A 22,329-nucleotide genomic window follows, 5' to 3' on the forward strand; every position below is an offset into this window, starting at 1 on the left:
ATTAGGGAGAAACAAGCAAGACGTGAAATTATGCTAAGACAAAACACCCTTTTTTTTTCAACTGAAGAATGCACCAAGAAAAAGAAACCCACAAGACACTGAGAAGTAATAGCAGTTAAGGGATCAAGAAAGAAAACCAGATTTTTAGATTAAGGATGCAGAGGATGATTGCAATATTACTGAGATATGGAAGACTGGGGGACTATTGCGTGGTGAGGGAATGGAATAATAATTGTATTAGCCACGCTATGTTTACCATGCCCATGATTCCTCCAAATAGAGATATCAAGAAGATAGTTTGAATATTTGAATCTATAGCTCAGAAGAGAAGTATGAAGAGAAAACACAAACGTGAAAAGTTCTAGCATATATGATATTGAAGCCACAAAGCTGGGGAAGATCACATTTGGGGCAAAGTATAAAAAAGAATGAAGGCTGGATCAAGCCCATGAATCACCAACATTTAGAGTTTGGGTCAAGAGAAAGAGAAAATAAAAGAGATATAGGTAGAAAAGCTAATGAGGCAAGAGGAAAGCCAGAGTGTGACACCACAGAAGCTAAGATAGAAAAATATTTCCAAAAGAAGAAAATGATCAACAGTGCTGAAAGTTGCCAGGAAGCTGAGTGTGATGAGAATAGAAAAGGAGACATGGAATTTAACATGTCATTTCAGTGGCATGGTAGAGATGCAAGCCAGATTCAAGTGGCTTGAAAACTGAATGGAAGGTGAGAAAGGGAAAGTTTTTGTTGTGGCTCAGCAGATTAAGGACCCGACGTAGAATCCATGAGGATTCGGGTTCGATTCCTGACCTCACTCAGTAGGTTAAGGATCCAGTGTTGTCATGAGCCGTAGTGTAGATCACAGACACAGCTTGGACCCAGCTGTGGCTGTGGTGTAGGCCGGCTGCTGCAGCTCTGATTTGACCCCCTAGCCTGAGAACTTCCATATGCCACAGGCGTGGCCATTAAAAAAAAAAAAAAAAAAAAAGTGAGAAAGGGTGAGAGCACACATACACTACTTTCTAGGTGAGGGTCAGAGAGAATGACAGAGAAATGAAGCTGCAGATTGAGAGCTGGAGGGAGATGTGGAGCTAGCAGGATTTTTTTCTTTAAGAAGAAAGATATTATAGCATGTTTACATTGATAAGAATAATCCAATAGAGAAAGCAAGTTCACAATGAAAGATAAAGGAAGGATCACAGTGTTTTAAAAGGAGAGAAGGAATGAGATCCCAAGCAAAATTGGAGGGATTGGCCTCTGATGAAATAATTGATTCTTCTTCCACATTTCTCTAAGGAAGAAAGAGATGCAGGTTATTTATAGTTAGCAATGAGAGTTCTCTGACGACTTTAATTTTTCTCAGTGATTCATAAGAGCAAGTCTTCTGCTGAGAACTAGGTAGGGAAGGGGGAAGGGTAATGAGACCTCTGAGGAGCAAGCAGACAGATAAAATAGTCATCCTACAGAATAGCAAAGTAAACTTAGCCGTATAACTAGGATAACAATTTTTGATCTATATTAATGTCTTTCTCTTTTGTATTTCCATGGACATGACCATCTCTGTACTCAGAGGCATCCATCTAAGAGGAATTGGAGAGTAGGTGTCAAGGGGCATAGGAGGGTGGAGGTGAGGACAATTATAAGAGGAACAGAAAGAGAGCAACCAATGTTCAGTTGAATCCCTGGCAATACCATAAATTTGAAAAACAGGCGTTATCACGAGAAAAGGGGTTTTCTAAATTCCTTAAACTCTCAAAAATGTACCAAAAGCCAGGTCTGGTTAACTTGATCATCAAGGTTATTATCAGTAGAAAAAAACTCAAGATAGGGCACAGGGAAAGCCCCTGCCATGTTGGAAGAAGAGAAGCCCAGCTGACTCAGCCCTGGAGGAGTGTGCAAAGGAGAAGAGGAAAATGTAGAGCAAAGTCTTTGTCTTTCCTCCTGCTCAGCATTGGGTCTCAGCAGTGGGGGATATAGGAACATTCTGAAGTAGAGAAGCACTGGAGAACATTAGAGATAGCAGACTGCCTCTCCAGACAGAGGCTGGACACACAAACCACAGACACAAGCCCCCCATTTGTCTCAGCGCCATGTTCAACTTGCCTGGAACCAACACCCCACGTATTTGCTACTAGTTTCTTAAAACTTATGTGGAATATGTGTGGATGTAAAGGAGCTGAGAGGGCTGCTGAACTAGGGGAGACCTGGCATCATAAAAAAAAAAGACCACAAACCGTGAGATCTGGGCAACCAGATCATTGGCTAACACTATAGACCACCACTGTTGCACACACAATATCTCCAAAATGTGCCAGAGACCAGATGTGCCTCAGTGGGTTCCAGTGCAGAGGGCCAAGGATCAATATAGATAAGACACCTCTTTTCCCCAGCAAAGATAACAGGGGTCTGGAGTTTGAATCTGAGGTCTTCTTGCCCTCTATCATAAAATCAAGTAAGCTATTCCATATATCTGAAATCATCACGAAAAGGAGCTAGAGAGTGTGTAGAGATTTGAAATTGTTGCCCGAAGCAATGAAATCTGAAATTAAGATCCCACTAGTTAAAGTTCCTATCTAAGTTTCCCCTACTCTACCGTCTCATCTCCCAGCTTTTGCCTCTTCTACTAAGTAGGTGAGACCTGGGAGAGGGTGATCACATTAGGTACAGAAAATAAATAATCACTTCTTTTTTTCGAATCAAAACTACAGTGTATAATATTTGGACCCAACAGCAGCAGGGGAAATCAAAGAATGTCTGGATTGTGTTGGAGCTCATTTGAAGTTTGAGATCAAGAATTTAAAATTGAGTAAGTCAACTTCACTGTGTGAATAGTCCCCCTCCCCGCCCTGCCCCCCGCCCCCGTGTTCAAGAAAAGAAGATGGCTGGGTTTAATCAGGGTTGAGCTTACGCCGATCAAATTTGAAGGGGGAAAAGACGGGTAAGGGAGTTTAGGGCATTAGCAAGGGAGTGATAATAATGATGGACCATGACATTACGAAAGGAAATGGAGACAGGGGTGGGGGGGAGTGATGGATAGGGCATGTAGGGTCGATGGGCTGGAGGTTTCCACGACTTTGAGGAATTGTTGCAGCGGGTATACTAGAGCAACTGAGCAAGGAATATTGAAAGATTTTTAAAGTGCTATCATTCACAATATCCTACATGTGTATAACTTAACAAGTACATTGACATACATAATCGATTTATTTAACTATCTTTGCTTACAGAGAAAGGGAAATTTAATAAAGTGACTAAAAATTCAGAAAAATATTTAAAACATTTAAGAGGAAAGCCTACATTCTTGTACACTAGGGAAATTTAGAAACAACCATGTAAGTCCAAACGCTAAAATACTAATACAAATCTATCATTTCTTTTCACTGATACAAGTGTCCTAAAAAACTAAGCCATACTTTTTATCCAATTACTTGGTAGGTTAATTAGCTGATTAATTCCTGAAAGTTATAAGAAAAATGTTTAAAGTACAGAAGAAATTGAACAATGTAAATCAACTATAATAAAGAAAATATTTAAAAGAAAATTATACTACTAGTTTGCTTATATTTTTTTAAAAATAGAACTACTTTTATGTTCCTATATTTTCAATTTAAATATCTTCATTCCAACTAAACCAAATTAAAATATTTTAATCCAAATAGCTAGATTTAAGGATATCAAATTGCATCATCACAAGTTCCTTCCACTTAAGCACAGTGATCAAACATTCTAATTTTCCCCATCTTACCAAGCAACCAGCAAAAATCAGTTCATCACAGAGAGATTAAGCTGGCTCTGAAGTGAGCCTTCCTCCCTTTTGGTCTCTGTTTCAGTTTCTGACAGTTTTTTCTATACCTCCACAAAATGCAGACATTTCATATTTGTAAAAAAGAAAGTATTCTTACAAGACGTTTCTGTTTGAAATCTGAGACACTGAGAAACTGATCAACAGAATAATTCTATATATGCACTGTTAAAAGTGAAAATACATCTGATGGCCAGTTAAATCAGTCTTCATAGTGAGCAAAATGAATGTAGAAACATATTCATATAATTCAAATTTTAGAAAAATGTTTTGATTTGAAATATGCAGTAAAATGATGAAATCACCATCTTTTAAAGTAACCTTAAATCAAAGGGTCACCATATTGACGACAAAGGTCTGATCTGGCCTCCTCAACTCGGCTAAGCCCGCGCAGTACTCAGAAATGATTTGAATTTGAATACGTTTAGGCAAGTCCTGCCACTCTGAAGTTCCCACAGTATTCCCTGCGCTTTGTTTTCAACCGGTAACTTTGTTCCCTGCCGATAAATGATTTTTAGTTGGTGACCTCTGGTCTCTCGCACTCTCTGTTTGGTATAGAGTCAGTTTCAACCATATTGTGCTTATTTTCATTTTTTAAAATATGGAGCAATCTCAGGTTTTTAAATTTAAGCTGCCCGTTTTCATTTCTAAAGTGCCTAAAATCACTTCAAGCTCTGAGAGCAGGAGTTTGACCTGGATTCCTTAAGTAAAAACATTATTGCCAAAGATTTGAAAAGACAAGATAATTCGTGAGCGTCTTCCTGTTTCAACCACAAAGAAGTTAACCCATTTTTGCTAACATTGAAAAGATATATATATATTATTTTCTTAGATTCCAGTTCCTTGAGGCATCATTCGAACTTCACATGAGGTTCAGAGTGTAGTAATTAGCAGTAGGCTGCTTACATTTGCCAATATATTTGTACAAACATATGTTGGCACTCAGTTTCATATCAGCTACACATCAAAGAAGGGCGCTGAGCAGGAATTATTCCACCTCGGGGCTGGATTAGTGTCTCTGCCTGAAATAGGCCTCATTTAAGGGTATGGTTTGGGGGAAATTAAAGAACCTGCATGGCCTGAGTATTGGAGTGAATCCATTAACAAAAAGCCGTGCTGAATATTTCTGCCATTCTTTTTCCGTTCCTGCTACTATGATCCTGGGGCAAGTTGTAACCTCTTTTATCTTCAGTTTGCCAGTCTGCAAAAGGCAGACCATATAATTCTCCTCCAAGCACCTCACAGGACGATGAGCGTGTCAAGCTTCCTCCTGTTAGGAAAGTTGGTGCTTCCTTCTGCTAATATCATTTTTCAGGCGCACGCAAGCCTTCCCATCACCTCTCCCCACACCCTCCATACCTCCCTGTAAAGATTAAAGCCCCGAGCCCTCAATGCAACCAAACTAAGTACCAAAGACAGAAAAAACAAAAAAAACTCCCTTATCTCACCTCCCAAGAAAGGCTAGCTCATTCTTTTGATTGCCGTGAATTTTCACTACAGCCCAAATGAGTTCCTATATTTTACAAGAAAACTAAATAATTATAACAACAATAGAGCCGACAACGTAAAAAGGTCTGTCCATGTTTCCCTGAATTCAGTCTTCCACAATGACCCTTTGGGGTACATATGATTATTCTCATTTTTCACCAAGGCAACAGGATTAGACATCAAGTAACTTACCCAAGGTCACACGACTAAGGCACAAAGCCAAAATTTGAACTCAACTCATACTCCAAAGCCAGGTAACTTAACTGTTCTACCTCAGCCACGGATGGAGACAAAATCACCACAAACTGATCAAGAAGAAACCATCATTTAGTCCGTCATGGGCTGGAGCCATTCCTCCTAAAGCGGGAGAGCCAACTGTTACGTTTTTCACAAAACCTGTGACAACAATTACCAAAATTTAAACTCTAAAAATGTATGAAATTGTATGAAAAGCAAAGGTACTAAATACTCAAAACTGTTTAAGTCACAAATGGATCAACACAATTTCAGAAAGACCTTCTAAGGGGTGGGTAAGTCATACTCCTGAGAGATTTATGCTCAAAAAGAAACACTAGGAATACACATTTTAAAAGCCTACAGTTTCAATTACCTATTGTTACCCAAGAAACTACTTCAAAATGTAGTGGCTTAAACAATAACCATTTTACTAGATCTCATAATTTTTTTTGTCTTTTTCTTTTCTTTTTTTTTTTTTTTTTTTTTTTTTGTCATTTAAGGGCCACACCCATGCGGCATATGGAGGTTCCCAGGCTAGGGGTCGTATTGGAGCTGTAGCTGCCAGACTACACCACAGCCGCAGCAACGCCAGAACCGAGCTGCGTCTGCAACCTCCACCACAGCTCACGGCAATGCCAGATCCTTAACCCATTGAGCGAGGCCAGGGATCGAACCTGAAACCTCATGGTTCCTGGTCAGATTCATTTCCACTGCCCCACAACGGGAATTCCAATCTCATAATTTTTTGAGTTAGGAAATCCAGCAGGGGTAGGCTGGATGATTTGTTTGCTCTGCATATTGTCAACTGAGGTAACAGGTGGGCTCATCTTCAAGATGGCTTCACAAACATAACTGGCTCCTCAGCAGAAGAGCTAGAAGGCAGAGCTCACCTGGGACGGTTGACTGGAGGACTTACACATGTTTTTCTATCACGGCTGCCACAAGGCAGCTCAATTTCTTATATGAAATTCAAGACCTCCAGAAAAATTGTTCCAGGAAGCAGGAAGTGGAGGTTCTAAAGGCCTGGCCTCTAACAAAGCTGTGGCATCACCTCTGCCATAGCCTGGCCACAGAGCCTGCCCAAATTCAAGGGGAGGGGACCTAGACCCCACCACAGGATGAAGGAGAATCAAATAATTGTCACCACTTTTAAGCTATCGTCAACCAAATTCACATTAAGTTCATTTTATCTACGTCATGTTTTTAAATGATTATTACTTGGTGATGCTGCTAAAATATTATAGTGAAAAGATAGGATATTATGATCTAAGGAGAAGTGGATCAAAGTATAAATAACACTGGCCACAAGGTGATAATGTCAAAGCTGGACAGTGGCTAAATGGGGGGGGGGGGGGTCCATTACCCTGTCTATATATGTTTGAACTTCTCTATATTAAAAAAAAAAAAAAAAAATCTGGAGTGCTCTTGTGGCACACCATGTTGAGAATCCGCCATTGTCACTGCAGCAGCTTGGGTGGCTGCTGTGATGCAATTCAATCCCTGGCCCAGGAACTTCCAAATGCCATGAGTGTGGCCAAAAAACAGACAAACAAAAAAAATCTGTGTCAGTGTCAACCAAGCAAAAAAGCATTAACCTAGTTGCATACACCAAACACAGGGAAGACTTAGAGAGAGTATACACAATTCTTTAAAAACTGCTCTGACCAGGGCTCTCTGGAGAAATGGCTGATTCTAGGCCTGGAGCAGAAAATACACAGTATGAGCCTGGAGCATCTTATAATGTCAGAAAGTAAGGAATTGCTCAAAAAAAGAAAAGCACAGAGATAGAGGCATGTCAAAGGGACACAGGAGCCAACTGAAAGAGCTCCTGATGGCCAAAGGTAGAACATTTTACGAAAACAAAAGAAAGTCGTATTGGATTATAACCCAGAGTAGAAAATAAATATCCATAAGTCTCTACTGACATAAAATAAATAAATAAATAAATGAGTAAATAAATGGGGAGAATGAATAAGCCTCCCAGCAGAAGAGTTTCAGGTAATCTATGTAGATATGCCACCTTCAAGAAGGAGGAGTATAACTCCCCATTGCTGCATCTTACTGTGACATGGGTAAAACTACATAACTCACCCCTAAATACCTATAGTTTCTTAGTTCACAGTGAGCTGTGTTCAGTGACTTCCTCCTAAACGGTACAACATGAAAAAGAGGGGGAAAAATCAGTAGTTTTACAGTGGACAAACCCGACAGACTCTACTTCAACCAAGTAATCGAGATTAGTATCAATACTGACAAGTCGTGTTGACTGTATGTACCGTTGATGTGATGTGGTAGAAATGGCACTTTTCCTCTGTAGTCATCATTGCCCACACCTTCAGTGGCAGTCTAATCATAAGAAAAGGATCAGACAAATCCCCGTTGAGGAACAATCTGTAAATTATCTGACCAGTATTCCTCAAAATTGTCAAGGTCATCAAAAACAAGAAAAGTCTACCAAACCATCATAGCCAAGAGGAGTCTAGGGAGTCAAGATAACTAAATATAATGCAATCTCCTCCAAGGGATCCTGGGAAAAAGGCAATTAGGTAAAAACTAAGAAATCCGAATATAGTATGGAGTTTAGCTAATATTCCTGTATTGTTATTGGCTCATTAATTAAAACAAACATACCATATTAATGTACAAAATTAATAGTAGGTAAAACAGAGTGTGGGGTGTATGGGAATTTTCTGAGCTATCTTTGCAATTTCCCTATAAATCTAAAACTATCCTCTGGAGTTCCCTGGTGGCTCAGCAGTTTAAGGGTCTAGTGTTGTCACTACTGTAGTGCGGGTTTGATCCCTGGCCCAGGAACTTCTGCATGCTGTGGGTGCTGCCAGAAAAATAAAACTATCCTAAAATAAGGTTTGATTTTAAAAAATTATAAGCTGCTTCTGCAGTCTTTATGGAAATCTGACAGGATCTAGAGCTTTGAAGTAGTTTCTCTAGCCCACATGGAAGAGACTTGGAAACAGCAACAGAAACCTGTACTTTAACCACCCCCACCCCCCAGCCTACTGCCCTATCTGGTTATTAAATGAAAGAAGATAACATCAAGAGAGAGACATCACTTAATGAAAGAGCGGCTTCTTTCCCTACTTAATATACTCCTTTATGAGGATGCATTTCTGCCCTACAGCACAAAATAAATAAAGAAAGAAAGAAAGAACCAAAATCTAATGTTGCTTAAAGACAGCAGTGGTGCTAAGCACAGTGTCAATTACAAACAAAAGAATATTCAGGGGGCATTAAAGAAGGGCATCCATCTTCCAAAAATGTCAAAAGGGTAGGGAGTTTCATGGGCTCCAAGAAAATCTGGATTGATGTATTTCTTAGCATCCTGTCAAGAAACGATTTTTTGGCAAGTATAAAGATTCATTTTAAAGAGGTCCTAACATGTCATATAACCTCTCAAATAGGTCACCTTGGAGTTGGCCCAGGTCCGGGAGGGAGGGTCAGGTGGTATATGTCCTTTTGCCCCACAGCAGCCTTCACAATTTGAACATTTAAATGTGCCATTACCACAAGGTCAATTCTTCTCATTCTTGCAGTTATGAAAAGGAAAGCCCATGGAAAATCGGGGCATTCTCCCTCCTGACTGGTACCTTTGACGAACAGCTGTAGGCATCACTGCTGACCATCTAATTGTGGCGTCTAGTCAAAATAAACCTGCCGCTGGTGCTGAAATTATTTTTGGCTACCATTGAGAGGATACCGACTGCCAGAGGAGTCATCCGTCCAGTGGTCCAGGAGCAATCAACAGCCAAGTCTAGTTCAGGCTCACATCTCAATGATCACACCTCTCAAGGGGCCATAACCACTTACATGTCCTACTCGTGTGTGACGGTTATGGTGTCCCCTTGAGAGCACTGTTCCAAACGACATTCACCTGTTGCGTATGGAAGCTGAAGTTTGTCTACTGGTCCTCCCTGGACCAGGGCTTGCATACCCACTAGACTCAGAGTTTACAGAGTTGTCAGATTCTATCTGCATCATACCATGACATAGATTAAGCTATAGGACTCACCCCAAAACTCTTGTAATTTCTCTTAGTTGATGGTGATAAATTTCCCTTAATAGAATTTACAAAAAAAAAAAAAAAAAAACCTATACATCAAATGTGTGAAAATTCAGGTTATTTCAACTTCTTATAGAATCAACCATCTCTTATTAGTATCAATGGAGGAATTTAGTGACAAGTACTTGAAATGTCCTATACCCAGATTATACAAATGTTATAAAATAAACATAATTGTCTTTTACTTACATAATGTTAAATTAAGCTTTTGTTATCTAACTGCACACCCAAAGAATTGTTTAGAAACATAGAAGCATCTTGAGTTGACTGAAAAATGATATCTCAAATTAAGTACCATATTCACTGTACTTTTCACTGTGTGCAAAGAAGCCAGACTCTCCTTTTGGGGAAACCAGTCAAGATAATTCTGACTCATCAAAAATTACCAGACAGGCATTCATGGGAGAGCTAACCCACCATCCTTGAAAAATAAATTACTCTAAGGAAAACACACCCATAAATTTCAAACATAGCTTTAGCACCTAAATTCAATTTGCTGTAGTTTAATTAAGTTGCACTAGCCAGACATCTGCAGGCTTTAATAACTTTAGAGATAGACCAGAGACCAAAGAAAGTCTCATTACAAAGTGGCATTTAATTGTGGGGCCCCCAAGCAACTCAAGAATATATTGTCCTGGGAGTTCCCTTCATGGCTCAGCAGTTGACAAACCTGACTAGGGATCCATGAGGATTCAGGTTCGATCCCTGGCTTTGCTCAGTGGGTTAAGGATCCAGCGTTGCCATGAGCTGTGGTGTGGGTCGCAGATGAGGCTCAGATCTGGCATTGCTGTGGCTGTGGTGTAGGCCAGCAGCTGTAGATCTGATTCGATCCCTAGCCTGGGAACTTCTATATGCTGCATGTGCGGCCCTAAAAAGCAAAAAGAAAGAAAGAATATATTGTCCTAGAAAACACTCACCAATGGAGACATGAAATGAAATCTGAAGAAATGGTCTCTCAAAGGCAGGATGCAGCAGGAACAAGGAAAAAAACTGGCAGATATAGGTACACAAGATTGACTACAGATAATCTTCTCCATTTACCACTTTGATATAATCTTAATTATGCTTTATTTACTAAAGAAGCGATAGATTGAGTATAAACTATAGAGATGTATCTAATTAACATTTTATAAGTATTAGTTTTAGAACAATACAGTCAGTGGGCATCTAGCTACCAAATGAGTCAGTAAAAGAAATTTTACCCATCTAAATGAATGACTTTTCTTAAATGTAAACTTTTACATGAGTGATAATTAATTTTTAACTGATCTTCCAGAAATGTTTGTATTGTTTAAGAAGAAAAAAAATCCTTTTAGGAAGCTGTCAGTCTTACCAAGAAAGTTGTCACTTGGACATTTATATTTCCTGTCTATGGCAGCAAATTCAGTTATCTTGGCAGATGGTTTTGTTGGTGGAGACTCACAATTTGCTTACTTTTTCTCTGCTTTCAAGCATTTCATTTAGATATTTCACACTCTGAAGTCAAACAAGAAGAGATAGAAAAGATAGAATTCATATTCGGTATTCTTTGACTCAAAATATTCATGCCATTTCCTAAACTCTCTAAAAACTGTCCCAAGTTAGGAGTTCCCGTCGTGGCGAAGTGGTTAACGAATCCGACTAGGAACCATGAGGTTGCGGGTTCGGTCCCTGCCCTTGCTCAGTGGGTTAACGATCTGGCGTTGCCGTGAGCTGTGGTGTAGGTTGCAGACGCTGTGGTGTAGGTTGCAGACGCGGCTCGGATCCCGAGTTGCTGTGGCTCTGGCGTAGGCTGGTGGCTACAGCTCCGATTCAACCCCTAGCCTGGGAACCTCCATATGCCGCGGGAGCGGCCCAAGAAATAGCAACAACAACAACAAAACAACAACAACAAAAAAAGACAAAAGACAAGAAAAAAAAAAAGACTGTCCCAAGTTACTTTAAAAAGTAAGAAAAAAACTTTTTTAATCTGTCCCTGTTCTATTTCCATTGTAAGTTATCTAATGTTTACAACTATGCTTAAAATATTTAAATCATTTATTTAATTATGGGTTTCTATTTTTATAAATGCTGTGCACAGTTGCATTTTAAATATAGCTACTAATACTATTTTTTGGTATCATCTACTCTTGTTAATTCCACTACTCTTGTTAATTTTATAAACCTGCATAAGTTTCATGACTTTTTCTCTTATTACTGGAGTTGGAAGCTAGATAAAAGGAAATGATAGTTTTATTTTCGGAAAGTGATAACCTCAAGCAGGGCTTGTCCTATCCTTAGGTTCTAAGACTATTGAATATATGCTGCAACACATCAAAAATATTTTGGGGAGTTCCCGTCGTGGCGCAGTGGTTAACGAATCCGACTAGGAACCATGAGGTTTGATCCCTGCCCTTGCTCAGTGGGTTAAGGATCTGGTGTTGCCGTGAGCTGTCATGTAGGTCACAGATGCTGCTCAGATCCCACATTGCTGTGGCTCTGGCGTAGGCGGGCAGCTACAGCTCCAATATGACCCCTAGCCTGGGAACCTCCATATGCTGCGGGAGCAGCCCAAGAAATGGCAAAAAAAAAAAAAAAAAAATTTGGACAGCCCTTACTTCATACAAAATTAAAATAAGAAACACCTTGGAATTCCCATTGTGGCTCAGCTGGTTAAGAACTCTACTAGTATCCATGAGGATGCAGGTTCCATCCCTGGGCTCGTTCAGTGGGTTAAGGATCCAGCATTGCCCTGAGCTATGGCGTAGGTTACAGATGCACCTTGGATCCTGCATTGCTGTGAATGTGTTGTGGGCTGGCAGCTACAGCTCTGATTCAGCCCCTAGCCTGAGAACCTCCATATGCTGTATATTCGACCCTAAAAAGCAAAAAAATAAAATAAAAACAAAAAAAAAAAGAGAGAGAAAGAAGCACCTTAAGGCCAGAGACTCAGGCATAACGTCACTGAGGACAGGAGGTAGGAAACAAGGAAGGACAGGAAAGAGTAGGGAAGAACACAGAAAAAAAAAAGTTGGAATGAAGAATGAAAGTGGAACTAAGAACAAACTTTTCCTGCTTCTTATTTCCGTATAGGTCCAGGCCTGTCCTTAAATGAATGTTCAGCCAATAATGCCAAGAAATGTGAGTTCCTATTTTGCCATCTCCACTTCACATTCTTAAATCATTTAATTCCTCCCTATTTTGACAACAAACTAGTCCTCATTTTCCCATCACATAATCCTATACCTCTTGAGTCTCAGATCTGCCAACGAAATGCTGAACAGAAATAGAAACCACACTGCATTTGGAAGACACTCCCAGACTCTACCTGCCTTCACCCCATGACATTTACCCACCTTGAATAAAACGGTGGTGCCATATGGTCAAACTTGAGAGTGAATCATCTGAGAACCATGCCAAAGATCTGAATTGTGGGGCTTGTGCATTAGCTTTTTTACACCTAGCTCAAAAGTCAACAGCCACTTTCAATTAAACAATTGCATCTGGAGTTGCCAAGACATGTGCCATGTTTCTGTCGAGGGCAATTTAGAACGGTTAGATTATAGAACAACTGAAGAGCAACTTAGTCAATGGAAAGGCTGATGGATTTTTATTTTTATTTTTATTTTTTATTTTTTTATTTTATTTTTTGCCTTTTCTAGGGCCGCTCCCGTGGCATATGGAGGTTCCCAGGCTAGGGGTCCAATCAGAGCTGTAGCCGCCGGCCTACACCAGAGCCACAGCAACGTGGGATCAGAGCTTCGTCTGTGACCCACACCACAGCCCACGGCAACGCCAGATTCTTAACCCACTGAGCAAGGCCAGGGACCGAACCCGCAACCTCATGGTTCCTAGTCGGATTCATTAACCACTGCGCCTCAAAGGGAACTCTGCTGATGGATTTTTAGCTCATGAAATTCTCCCACAGATCAAGTTGTCTAAACTGAAGGAAGGCTCACGGGAAGGCTGAGGCCGCTGGACCAAGGTGTGATCCATCAGAAGCTCAGTGTTGCCCTGAAGCTAAAAACCAGCCAGCTGCCGGCTGCAGGGGAGACAGATGGCAACGAGAAATCCCAGGGGCCTGATAACTGATAGAAGGGTCTGGGGGAGAGGGAATGTCAGTGGCCTGGGCTCAGCTGACCTGGGTTCCAGGTGTGACCGGCCACTAGTGGTCTGCAGGTGCCTGAGCAAACTGTGGGCTGAATTCCCTTACTTGCTTACCAAACTACTACTCATTTCTCCTGTGGGAAGCTACATGTTCCCAGCCTAGTGGGGCTTTTGTTTGTTTTACTATGCCACATCCATGTTCTGGGGTTGTAACAAACCCACATGTGCAAAAATGTCTTGCCAGTCTGCACACTCTCATTTTGAAAACTCTAGTTCACGTAACTCCATATCTAACCTTTCAATTACTTCAGGAAGTTTCATGAAGAAAGGCTATAAAATTTACATTGTAAAAATTTCACTTCATAAATGTTTCCCAACAAATCTAACCTCTTGAAAAGCTTTCATGAAAGGTCACTAATCGGCCATCAACCTTTTCAAAATTGTGCAGTGATTAGAAGAGCATTTTGAATATAATCCAAACATGATTGTGGAGAGACACCTTCATTTCTTCTTAGCCCTCAGCACTAATTTTCCCATGTAATTTGTTCTTTTAGAACCCAAGAGACTATATTTAAACGGTTGTACTGACAATTTTTAAAAGTTGCTTAAATTAAACGAGTAGGATTTTTTTTCCCCTGGGGAAAATCCTCAGCCTACATCTCGATCTTGTTTTAAACCTCAGTATTTTAAGGATTCTTTCAAGGTGTTTGAAGTATTCTTAATAGTTGCTCGATTGCTCTAAAACCCAATTTCTATTCTTCTAATCTCTATAATCAAATCTTTACTTTCATGACTTGCTATTCAGCCTATGTTTTAGGATTATCCAGCCAGATATTCATCTTCTGTGACTTGTTACCATCAGCTTGAAGGTGGCGAGACTTTCGCACCTCCTTACGGTGGATATGCTCCTCGGGCACTCACTCAAAAATAAAACATGTGCTAAGGTTCCTGTCGTGTTATTGGGAAAGCACTTACGGAGAGCTGAGTGCCTGGCAGATAACTTGGTGAATGCAGTGGACAAAAACACACCATGAAGCTTGCAGAACAACTGAGTGTATGAAACGCACCCTCTAAGAATCATGGGAGAACTGACTGTAGCCAATACCAGCAGGATCCATCTTTGAATAGCAGGACTCACGTAGGAGCCACACGTGCAAAAAAGCCTGAGGAGACAAAATACAGGTTCAGAGGATGAACATAATAACAACAGGTGTACACCAGTGTGATTGTACTTAAGGCCATTGCCCTGTATACTTCAAAATGGTTGGAATTGTAAATTTTATGGGTTTGACCACAAAATAAGAACAATTATAGTAAGAGCAAATATGTGTGTGCTTCCTGTGAATTATCCACTTAATCTTCAAAGTAACTCTTTGAGGAGACACTGGAATTATCTTCCGTTGAAGGAGACCCAAAGACCACAAAGATAAAGGAAATTGTCCAGCTTAATAAAGTAACGTCTTCAAGTAGTTTCTCACAGAACAGAGAAATGGTAAGGGCCTGTTGAACCCAAGTATTTTGATTTTATATCTGTAATTTTTAACTATGTAAAATATGATTTCCACAGATGTTAATGAAAGTGGTTATAACTGCAGGGGAAGGAGGCCCATACTGAAAAAATAGAACCATCTCAAAATTTTAGTCCAAAGAAAAAGACAGGTGGCTGAGTGACACAATAATGTGAGGTGCGAAGGAGAATAGTCAGTTATATTTACTTATTTATTCATCTAGGCAATAAATAATTGGATGTCTATGAGGTGCCAGTTCCAGGCACTGGGAATATTACGTGAATAAGACATACAAAGATCTTGCTTTCCTAGAACTTGCATTCTAGCAGGACAGAGAGATGGTTTTTAAAAAAATAAGCAAATTAATAAACAAAGTAATTTAGATGCTTAACAAGCGCTATGAGGAAGTACAACACTGATAGCAAGAAATGACCAGTATTAGAGTAGAAGGATTGCTTTAGCCTAGAATGGGGTGTCCTAAACTTGGCACTCTCAACCTCTCAGGCCAGACAATTCTCTGATGTGTGTGCTGGGGGTGGGAGAGGACGGTGGGGGCTGTCATGTGCATGGTAAGATATTTGGCAGCATTTTAGCCTCTTCCCATTAGATGCCAAGAGACAACCCCTCCTCTCAAGGTATGACAAACAAAATTGCCCAGTGTCCTCTGGGGAACAAAATCACTCCAATTAAAAACCACAGGCTTGAGTTCCCGTTGTGGTGCAGCAGAAGCGAATCTGACTAGTAACCATGAGGTTTCGGGTTGAATCCCCTGGCAACGATCACCATTGCCGTAAGCTGTGGTGTAGGCTAGCAGCTGTAGCTTTGATTTGCCCCCTAGCCTGGGAATCTCCATATACCGTGGGTGCAGCCAAAAAAAAAAAAAAAAGAACCACATAGAAAGTCTTCTCCTAAGAGGTGATATTTGACCTGAGGTCAAAAGTCATGATAAGGACAGCCATGAAAAAGCCAGGGATTCAGCAACTAGGAAGGAGGCAAAGAAATGGATATGGGCAAACACTCCAAGGTGGGAAAAGGGATCAGAAAGAAGACGGGGCCTGAACCACTGTGAGGTGTGTCAAGAGTGGAGGGAGGGGCTAGTGCACAGGTAGACAAAGGTAAGACCCTGAGAATCTCATAGGTAACTGAGCCCTTTTAGAGGTTTTAGCTTATCAGGAAAAACTAGGGGAAAGGAGGATTTTTTTTAACTCTAAGATAAATGATTAAAGAAAGAACTTTAAAAAAAAAAACTTGAAAGGAAAATTTGAAATTCTTAAAAGGGTTTAGTTAGCATTATCACGAACTAATACCTATCTGGAGTGAAACTGCTAACCTCTTTAGGTTCTGTATAACCAATCATTTCTTCATTCACTATGCAAATATTTATTGAGGGCCTACTAAGTCCCAGACATTGTTTTAGGCACTTGGACACATCATTGAACAACTACAAAAAAAAAAAAAAAAAAACATCCTGTCCTCTTGGACTTTATATTCTCCTTGGAGACAGAAAAATAATACATGCACTGTAAAATGGTTATACAGCTGGTGGAAGATGATAAGTACTATGCACCAAAAAAAAAATAAAGAAGGATAAAAGGGAGAGAAATCACAGCAGGGACATACATAAGTCTGGAAGTATAAAAATATAAATTTGTCATGTTCTTAGGCAAACAGTTAAAACATTTCCAGAGACTTCCCTTTGTTCTTTCATTTTCATTGGACTGTCTACAATATCATACTTTTTGTCTCACATTGCCATGAATGGACTTGTGAACTGAAAGACACTTGAAAATGTGAACAAAGCCCAACATATATTGATGGTGAAGCTTGGGCTACCCCAGAAGAGGTATCAAACTTCTGGATAGTCAGCAATAGATAGGGGAAGCTCTTTGAGTCATTTTTGTTTGGGGACTCAAAAATATGAATACATCACCACTAGCATGACCTCAAATCAGGATTGATGAGGGGAAGCATCCAAAATTCTGTCCACTAACCACTCATTCAAAAAATGTGTGTAATGCCATCCTAGGCCAAGAATAAATTTCCCTTTTGTTTTATTACTAAAATATTTAACCAAGTTAAATCTCAAAATAAGTGCCAATCTTGAGTGTAGATCATAATAAATACTCCCTACAACTGACTTTTATCAAATGACATTTCGAATAGTAAATAAAAGGGGAAAAGTTAAAATTCCCTCTGTTAAGACAAAGATGAATGTATTAGTTTCCTAAGATCCTGTAAGAAATTACAACAGATGTAGCGGCTTAAAACGGCGGAAATTTATTCTCTTACAGTACTAAAAGCAAGAAGTCTAAAATCAATTTCACTGGGCTGAAATCAAGGTGTCAGCAGGGCCACACAGCCTCACGAAACTCTAGGGGAGAATGTTTCCTTGCCTCTTCCAGCTTCCAGTGGTTGCCAGCATTCCTGTGGAGGGCTACGACCCTCCAATCTCTGTCTGGTCTTCACATTACTTTTTCTTCTGTGTGGCTAATCTCCCTCTGCCTCTTTCACAAGGACATGTGTGATGGTGTTTAGGGCCCACTCATATAATCCAGGATAATCTCGTTTCAAGTCCCTTAACTGATCACATCTGCAAAAATGATTTTTCCAAAAAGGTAACATTTACAGGTTCTAGGGATTAGGAAATGGATATCCTTGGGGGGAGGGGGGTTATTTCCCAATTTACCACAATGAACAATGTTCTCTTAGAGGGAAGGGGGAAACCAAATTAAAGCATTTGGGAAAAATTCCTGTTCTTAAATAAGCATTACAGTCCATCACCAAATATCACTTAAGCAGCAAGTGCCACTCCAAATATCAAGTATTTCCTATCCCCCAAAATGAAATGGAAGTGTTAAATAAAAGTAAATGACAACATATCAAACATTCACTGACATTAATATATTTTTATTGACTTGGAAAAAAAAGTTACTATAGATCCCAGATATAGTCTTTTAGTTTAAAGGAAAACATTATTACAGCAAAATGAATTATTTTATTACTGTAAGGATATGCTTTATATTCCAGTGCACATAGAATTGGGTATCAATTCCAACCTCTCAGTACAACCCAATATTAAAAGACCAGTTTTAGGACTCTATTTTTTATGTTAGGACTTCAGGTTTGCAAAGAAAGCTTACTCCTAGTCCACACTTAAATACTAAAAATCATAGGACATGGAGTTCTGTTTCTCTTAGGACTGAAAAAGCCACAAGAGACTACTTCTCTAAGAATGAGAAGGAAAAACAAACAAAAACAAAAAACAACAACAAAAAAACCCTATAACTTATAAAATCACAAATCTTCTTGAGCCCAGGAGACAGCTGAAGTCACAAAGTCACAAGAAAATCAGATGAATTAATTTGAAAGAGTGAGAAGCCCCTCTGAAGAGAAATGGGATACACAAACTGTTTCATTTTCAGCAGAGTAGAGGAGAATGAAAGCATCTGCCAGTGTAAAAGTGAATAAGGAAAGAAAAAAAACTTTAATTGTTACAGATTCTTAAAGGTCAACTGCATGCTAAAAGGACAATTTAGACCTCTCAGGAGATCAGGACTAAGGGGAACACACTTTCATTCCACAACTTTTTCCAGGAGCCGCCACTAATTGCTCAAGAGAAAGACTAGAGCATGACAGAGGATCTGAGAGGCCCATCCGTGGTAAAACTTAGGCAGGAATCCTATACCTGTATCTCAGATCCTTCTCCCATATGAAGCAAAAGACTGAGGGAGGCTCTGGGAGAGGAGCAGAAAAGCCACCCTCCAAGGCAAAGATCCACTGCTTCTGGGAGAGAGCAGAAGCAAAAGCCATCTGCTATTGAGAGAAGACAGAAAATTACACACTTCCACCCCTAAGCAAAGGCATGTTCTATTGATCATACCAGATGGAAATTTATATTTTCAAAGGAATGAAAGAATCAAAACAGGAAGAATTATGGTAAATATGAAGAACATTTTTCTTATTTTTAATCATTTAAAAGATAATTGACTAAAGCAAAAAAAGAGTAGCAATGAATCCAGAATTTATAGCACCAGCAGAAATAAAATTCATGATAGTACAAAGCATAGGAGGGAAGAAATAAAAGAATTACAGTGTTCTTAGATTACATGTGAAGTAGCACACTAACCTCTGATTAGTAAAAGGTATATATAGTAAACTCTAGAGCAATGTCTAAAGCAAAAGAGAAATATATATAATGTGCTAATATTAGTTGTATTAAAATAGAATCATAAAAATACTCAATGAAAAAGAAAAAAGAAAAAAAGAAGCAAGGATCAGATAGGAAAGATAAAACACAAAGAGCAGGATAGTAGATTTTAGTTCAGGCTTATTGATGATTGCATTAAATGTAAATAGTCCAAACATACAAATAAAGAACAGAGATTGTCACATTTGGATTTTAAAAAGCAAGACCAAGTGATATTCAATAAAAGAACTACACTTATTAAAAGTAAAAAGGTGGGGAGTTCCCGTCGTGGCGCAGTGGTTAACAAATCCGACTAGGAACCATGGGGTTGCGGGTTCGATCCCTGCCCTTGCTCAATGGGTTGATGATCCGGTGTTGCCGTGAGCTGTGGTGTAGGTTGCAGACACGGCTCGGATCCTGAGTTGCTGTGGCTCTGGTGTAGGCCGGTGGCTACAGCTCCAATTAGACCCCTAGCCTGGGAACCTCCATATGCCGCGGGAGCAGCCCTAGAAAAGGCAAAAAGACAAAAAAAAAAAAAAAAAAAAAAAGTAAAAGGGTGGGACAAGCAATGCAAACATCAATCAAAAGAATACTGGAGCAGTTACACTAATAAAGTCAAAGTGGATTTCGGTACAAGGAATATTAGCAAGATAAAGGGGAGCTATCAATGATGTTGAAAGTTTAAAATATATCAAGCAGAAATATCAACATTGAACATGCAGGCACTTAATTACAGAGCTTTAAATACACAGGCAAAACTGATAGGACTGAAAGAAGAAATAGAAAAATCCATTAGTACAGTTAGAGATTTCAAAAATCCTCTCTCAGTAAGGTCATAGAATTAGTAGACAAAAAATCAGTAAGGATATAAAAGATTTGAACAACACCTTCAACTAACTCCACCCAACAACAATAGAAAGCACTTTTTTTTTTTTTTTTTTTTTTTTGGTTTTTTGGTCTTTTTAGGGCCGCACCTGTGGCACACGGAGGTTCCCAGGCCAGGGGTCTAATTGGAGCTGTAGACGCCAGCCTGCACCACAGCCACAGCAACTTGGGATCCAAGCCGCATCTGTGACCTACACCACAGCTCACGGCAACTCTAGATCGTTAACCCACTGAGCAAGGCCAGGGATCGAACCCACAACCTCATGGTTCCCGGTCAGATTCATTAACCGCTGAGCCACGGCAGGAACTCCCTAGAAAACACATTTTTTAAACCATAATAGATTTTACTCTGGGCGGTGAAACAAATCTCAACAAATTTAAGAGAATTAAAATCATGCAAAGTATGGCCTTATACCAAACGAAATACAACATGCAAATTCCAAGGCTAATAGGGAGCTTTAAGAAAGGCTGATTTTCATCCATTCTGCCAGAAGAAGTTCAAAAGCTTCCATGAAGGAAGTAGCATCTGAGGTGCAATTTCGGTAAGTTGGAGGGAGGTTGCTTGACACTGAGAAAAGAACGTGAACCAAAGCAGGAAAGCACACTCATGAAAGTATTCCACTGTATCAGGGAAATATAAGAGTAAAACCAGAATGTAAATTGGGGTGATTTTTTTGGCCTGACCTGTGATAGCATGCTGAGGGGTTGGCACCTAATTCAGTAAAAAACTGGCAATCCTCAAAACGATGTGAGCATGAAATTCACCTGCCAGCAAAGTAAGAGAAAAGACCAGAGTTGAAGAGACAGTCTGGTCTGTAACAGTCTAGGCAAGAAGCAGTAAATTTCTCAATGATGATATGCCAGTAAAAGAAAAAAAAGTGAAATGTTGGTGTGTATGTACAGAACTAATTTAATTGGCAGGAGTGGGTGGTTATTGGACAAGCAAGAATAAAAGGAGGCTCTCAAGAAACATAGTGGGGTTTTGATTTGGGATGACTGGAAGGATGATGGTGTCATTTAAAAAATATTTTAAAGAGTTAAATATATATATGTATATGTATATACACACACACACTACAGGCACACATGCAAACATATAAACAAACTTTGAGGAGAAGCTGCTGGAAAGAGATAGAAATGATGAATTGGGTTTTAAAGATGGATTTGAAAGTGCTCCCAGGAGTTCCCCTGGCTCAGCGGTAACGAACCCGACTAGTATCCATGAGGATGTGGGTTGGAGCCCTGGCCTCGCTCTGTGGGTTAAAGAACTGGTGTTGCCATGGGCTGTGGTGCAGGTAGCAGACTCCACTCAGCTCCCTTGTTGCCGTGGTACAGGCTGGCTGTTACAGCTGCCATTCAACCCCTAGCCTGGGAACTGCCATATGCCACAGATGTGGTCCTGAACAAACAAACAAACAAACAAACAAAATGCTCCCAATCCATCCAAATAAAGACTGAAGAGAAAAGAAAGTTCTGCAAATGGAGATGAAAGTGGGACTAGAAATCTAAATTTAGGAGTCATCAGCATGGAGGTGAGAGGAGAAGGTGTAGAGAAAGAAAAGAAAAATATCAGGAATAGAACTTGGATTTATCTACATTTAAGGACAAAGATAATGAATTAGCAAAGACAGGCAAGGATTGTCCAGCACTAGGAATTCTCCATTAGACAAAAAGGTTTTTTTGTTATCACACTGTATACTCACGTATGAGTACTTCATTGCGCTACACAAACAAAAATAAAAACTCATTTCCTTTGCTGCTATAGAACAGAATATTAAAACATTATTATGACCTATCAATTCAGTTTCCTGACATACTAAATACATGGTTGGAATACATTCTACTTGAAAATTTTAAATCACTCTGCCACATATCATCTTTACATATGTTTAGCAGAATGATATTTTCTTTTAAATATCACTTAAGATCACTCAATTATGAGAGTAGAAAGAGAGGCCTCTTTAGTAATAGTGTTGTGGAATATTGGAATGAAAATCCTTGAGCTCCTTGTCTTATGAAATAAGTCTTTTTGTGTGCATAAAATATAGTTCAACATTAAGCATTTTCTACCAAATGGGGG

The 22,329-nt window shown here is 39.6% G+C and overlaps 1 protein-coding gene and 1 long non-coding RNA gene across 6 annotated transcripts in view; one reads left to right on the forward strand and one right to left on the reverse strand.

The window, feature by feature from the left end:
- CASP6 (caspase 6) overlaps positions 1-22,329 on the forward strand; it is a 1,021,045-nt gene that overhangs the window by 113,904 nt on the left and 884,812 nt on the right. The window lies entirely within an intron of this gene.
- Positions 1-22,329, reverse strand: part of LOC146401004 (uncharacterized) — a 161,259-nt gene that overhangs the window by 71,599 nt on the left and 67,331 nt on the right. For 4 of the 5 annotated variants that reach the window (XR_014813201.1, XR_014813203.1, XR_014813202.1 and 1 more), the window contains 2 exons: positions 14,646-14,833; positions 10,939-11,081 (listed from right to left, as the gene is read on the reverse strand). This is a non-coding gene — a long non-coding RNA (uncharacterized LOC146401004). The remainder of the gene's footprint in view (positions 1-10,938; positions 11,082-14,645; positions 14,834-22,329) is intronic. The other variant, XR_014813204.1, reaches the window with a different exon arrangement.

This window comes from Sus scrofa, chromosome 8 (genome assembly GCF_054392235.1).
Source record: "Sus scrofa isolate SSC_HxYL_T2T_F1_AM1 chromosome 8, Sscrofa_HxYL_maternal_Yorkshire_Landrace_v2.0, whole genome shotgun sequence".
NCBI classification, from domain to species: Eukaryota; Metazoa; Chordata; class Mammalia; order Artiodactyla; family Suidae; genus Sus; species Sus scrofa.